The sequence below is a fragment of the Capsicum annuum genome, chromosome 3 (genome assembly GCF_002878395.1).
Source record: "Capsicum annuum cultivar UCD-10X-F1 chromosome 3, UCD10Xv1.1, whole genome shotgun sequence".
Classification (NCBI taxonomy): Eukaryota; Viridiplantae; Streptophyta; class Magnoliopsida; order Solanales; family Solanaceae; genus Capsicum; species Capsicum annuum.
Window position 1 is genome coordinate 123,705,855 of NC_061113.1, and position 5,201 is coordinate 123,711,055.

The 5,201-nt window shown below is 30.3% G+C and overlaps 1 long non-coding RNA gene across 1 annotated transcript; it reads right to left on the reverse strand.

Moving 5' to 3' along the window:
• Window positions 1-1,880: 1,880 nt before the first annotated feature.
• LOC107863571 lies at window positions 1,881-3,169 on the reverse strand. The gene is made up of 2 exons (XR_001672332.2): window positions 2,431-3,169; window positions 1,881-2,283 (listed from the first exon to the last, which is right to left on the reverse strand). It is a non-coding gene; the product is annotated as an uncharacterized LOC107863571 (long non-coding RNA).
• Window positions 3,170-5,201: the final 2,032 nt, after the last annotated feature.

A 5,201-nucleotide genomic window follows, 5' to 3' on the forward strand; every position in this document is an offset into this window, starting at 1 on the left:
AACCTAACGAAAACCCAGTAGTCTTATATACCACTTGGTATGTTATACCAATTATGCTTGCAAGCTCATATAATCATGACAAACCAATTTATGTATCTGTTTGATTCCCAAGTTTCCTTTTAAAATCTAAACCATGGTCATCAAGGGTCTTTCAAATCCATTTTAACTAATTATAAATTAACGCAATGCAATGAGTTCGTAAATAAGTTGAATCATGCAATTTTCTATGTTCATAAACCAAACTGACAAAGTGGGTTGGGGTTAATGCCATTTACCAAGCCAAAAAAATCATCAATTTGGGAAAACCCATATTCCCCATTTCAATTCCCATAACAATGCACTCATTCAGTCCAAAAACCCTAAATTTTAATCATAAATCATCAATTTTAAATCATGGAAAAAATTATTCAAGTGATACCACTCAAAACCCCTCAATCCAATTTCAAACCAACAATTCAAAACACGTGGATAATGATTAAAGAAATGTCATAATGTAAAACTAAAATTTGGGAATGAGATATATGCCTAAAATACATAAGAAATTAAAGACAATTTGAAATTTGAAGCTCGGATCATGAATTCACTTAAAAAACCCTTGAATGTTCTTGCATTTTGAGTTAGAGAGAGAAAGAAAATGATTTGATCTTTAAAAACTAAAGAAAATGAGGCTATTTTATGTTTAAAGGTCATACAAGGGGTAAAAAAAAAAAAGTCCCTCACCCCAAGTGAAAAAAAATAAAAAATGAGTGTTTTTAACACAGCAGCATGGCACGCCAATGTCATACCCGATTTTAACTTAAGATTAAAACAAGCACGACATTATGAACTCTAAAAAGAATTAATTTATACAGAATCACCACCTAATTTTTAAGAAAAATAACGAATATATTTATTTATTAACAAGTATGACTTTATCTAATCTACGAAAACAAATTAGATTCTAGACAAGGGTTCAAATTATTCCGAAGAAAATGGATTAGGTATCCTTTAGAATTCACAAATGTGGTTCCCGGTCAAAATTAGCTTTATTAAAAGAGGAAAAGAAAAAATCAATGTTTGTAAATAAAGATATAAAATATGTATTGAAATAATATAAAGTGTATGCTATCGTAAACCAAAAATATATAAATATGCATGTAAAGACAAGATTGAATAAAGAAAAAGACTACACAATATTTTTTAATGTAAAAAGTGTGAATTATTTGATTAAATATCTAAATAAATTTTAATATACATATTAATGGCCTAAATTTGCCTAAACGCGTGATGGTTACTGTGTAAGTAAAAACACCCCCATCCGACGCCCCAAAATAAAATTTTCACCATGAATGATATTTATACAAGTATAAGAAATAAAAAGTACAAACACAAAATTTAAAACTCTTATTTGAATGTCATTCTTGATAAGTATTCTCAATAACCTCTATAAACACTTGTACTAAAAATATTAGTAACGAATAAATAATTATCAAATGAATTGAGAAGGTATGTTCGAATATATATAAAAAAAATATAATTTTTGTTAGAAACGTGGGCTCGGATAAAGTTTTAAAATATTACAAAAATTTTGTCATCGCCCTAATTTATTTATTTTTATTACGTATTTGTATACACAATATTCGTCTTTTTATTTGCGGATGCCTCAAAAATTAACGAAAAATTCCTTCATCAGCCAACTAGTATAGTATTTATCCGTTATCAGTATAATAAATGAAAAAGCAAGAAAAAAAAATATCCAAAATAGTTTAAAAATTATCCAAATAGTAGCAAAGTAGAAGGATTGTCAAAGTAATCTTATCATCCATAGGATAACAACGGAATTTAGCAACAACACATTCAACACGGAGATAGCCAAAAGAGCAAAACAATAGCAATAAATATCACAGGGCAGCAAGCAAAACTTAGCAAAAGAAAAGAAAAGAAATTGTAAATACAATTAACAAGGTTATGAAAAAAATAGTGAAAACAGTGGAGCTTATCAGTTTTAACAAAGCTTCACCGGAGAATAAAAACTACAACCAGATCTGCAATAAATGAGGGAGGGAAACATTGCTTCTACGGTGAATGTCGAAAATACAATAAACAACCAGATCTATAAAATCATACCCATCCGGTTCAACCAAGAAAAAAGTAGATTCAGCATGAAAAAATTCTAGCAAAGTTGAAAATTTTTACTTCCCCTTTTCTATCAGTTAATAAATATATGCTTTATGATAAAAGAATTTCATAAAATAGGTTGTCACACTGCTTTCCTGCTCTCTTTCTTGAAACCAGCAAAATTATCTACACATAATCAAAGATTAATGAGATTTTTTTTGCTGTTAATAAACTCAGAGAGATGGAGTAGTAATTAAAGAAAAAATAAGCATAGCAAAATGAGGGTGAATGGAAATGATGCAGTGACGGCATTTAAGGAGCTTCGTCAATCACCTCCTCTGGCGAAGGAATGGCAAAAACAAGGGATGAAAGACGGTTGGATGTGCTTAACCGGAGGCCCATCTGTCGGTGACCAACTCCGGTGAGTCGTGGCCAAAAATAAGGGAGAAGGGGAAGGGGAAGGAGGTTAATGGAGACGCGACGGCCGATGGGATTAGAGTGGTGGACAGCGGTGGCTGTGGGTGGTTGACTACCCAACGCCATAGAGGATAAAGAAAAGAAGAAGGGTGGGAAGGGGTGGCGCTCCAGGCTATAGGTGGCTGGTTCGGTAGGAGTGGTGGTCTTTATGGATCTCACCGGTCATCACCTCTAGCGAAAGGTGACAGAAATAAAAAGAGGAAGAGAGGAAGAGTGGTGCAGTGATTGTGGTATTCGTACAACGTCGGTCGGCTAGTGGTAATGCGGTTGTGGTTTTTTAGAGAGAGAAAGAGGATAGGGTTTACGGTGGTGGTTTGTCAGCGGAAAGCTCACCGGAATACAATAGATTTTAGCGGCACTAAGAAGGAGAAAAAAGAGAGAAAATGAGAGAGGAGAGAGGTATCTAATATGTGTGTATATCTGTGTGTTTTGTTAAAGTCTGTGTTGTGTATTTTGAGTGATGATAAAAATTACCCCCTTCCCCTCTTTTATAATACAAAATAACCTCCTTTTTACCCTAAAATATTAAAAACTAACTCCTTCATCTCTTTAATGTATGAATTAATCCACAGGATATTGTCCAATGAGTTTTTCATCTTTTTAACCAATAAATACAGACTCTTTATTCAAGGGATAAAAATGTCAACCCATCACCTCAAATGTCTCTTTTAAAAAGGTGATGAAATCTTGATTTTATTGATTTATTGCTCTGTGTATTAAAATAAATAAACTGACTTACATTTGCAGATCGTATTAAATAATGTACAAAAATATGAATGTCAATGTATAATTATAAATATATATATATATATATATAATTATATTAAAATATATATTATATTATAAATAATTACAATTATAATGTGCGGTAAAAAATTAAAGTACTATGTTGTGTACGTATGCAAATGTTTGTGCCAAAATTTAAAATGATAATAAACTGACAAAAAATCCTAAAATTTACTAAATTAAGGACAATTATCAATAAATTATGTAAAATTAAAATATGATAATAAATTGCTATAATTCCTAAAATAATGATGATAATTAATAATTCATTAACAATTGTAAAAACTGTGTGAAAATTGCATTTTCTACCATTTAACGATCAGAAAGCCTAAATGCGTTAATTCTAAGCTTGGAGAGCCAAAATTGGGTGTCAACAGTTGTTTTCTTTTCATTTGAAGATAATATAGAAGTCTAAATACAAAAACATTGATGTGTAGTCAATTTTGCTCAACAAAAAATTATTATTTGATAAAAAAAATTCAAGCAAACTCCAATTTAGAGTTGTTATCTCAATATGTCCTATTTTTTAGTAGACGAACCTAATGTACTCAAATTTTATACCTGCAAAATTTATCAAACTGAAAAACAGTACTTAATAAAAGCAAATAAGTAATTAAGCTTGACTTTTTCAAGAAATTAAAAAAATGGCATATAATGTTTAACTAATATAAGATAAATAAATAAAGGCATTACAGATTTTAACTAAAGGCATACAAAATATTCAACTGAAGACAGGCATGCATAAAAGGTCTGATTAAAGGGCAGATTAATCGAGAATATCCTATTTTAGGGTGAACAAATCCAACTCATGCTTGCAAAAAAAATTTTTAAAAAATACGGTGGATTTTTTTTCTTTTTCCTTTTTTATTTTTTTCTTTTTTTTTCTCTTTTTTTTTGAGAAATTAAAGATAACATGCAGTGCTTAACTAAAAAATAAGTTCATTACAATATATATAGATAAAGGTAAAGCATGCAATGCTTAAATAACAAAATAAATGCATTGCTATGTGCAAGTAAATATAAAAATGACATGTGATGCTCTAAATTATAAAACAAATGCATTGCGATATGTGCAAGGAAAGGTCAAGATGACATGAAGTGCTTAAATGATAAAACAAATGCATTGTAATATTTGCGGGACGTGCAGTGTCTAAATGATAAAATAAATGCATTGCGATGTGTGCAAGTAAAGACAAAATGACATGCAATGCTTAAATGATAAATCCATTGCGATAAGTTCAAGTAAAGACAAAGATAATATGCAGTTCTTAAATGATAAAAAACAGCATTGCAATATTTGTGAGGCGTGCAGTTCTTAAATGATAAAATAAATGCATTGCGACATGTGCGCATTGTGCTTAAATGATAAAATAAATGCATTGCAATATGTGTATGTTATGCTCAAATGATAAAATAAATTCATTACAATATGCGTGTGTTGTGCTTGGATGATAAAATAATGCATTGTGAAATGTGACGGTAAAGGCAAAGATGAAATGAAGTGCTTAAATGATAAAATAAATGTATTTGCGATATTTGTGAGTAAAGGCAAGAATGATATGTGATGCTTAAATGATAAAATAAATACATTGCAATATTTGTGAGGCGTGTAGTGCCTAAATGATAAATAAATGCATTGTGATATGTGTGTGCGGTGCTTAAATGATAAATGCATTGCGATATATACAGACAAATACAAAGATGAAATAGGTGCTTAAATGAAAAAATAAATGCATTGCGACATGTGCAGGCAAATGCAAAGATGACATGTGGTGCTTAAATGCTAAAATGAATAAATTCATTGTGATGCGTGCAATTAAAGGCAAGGATAAAATGCAGTG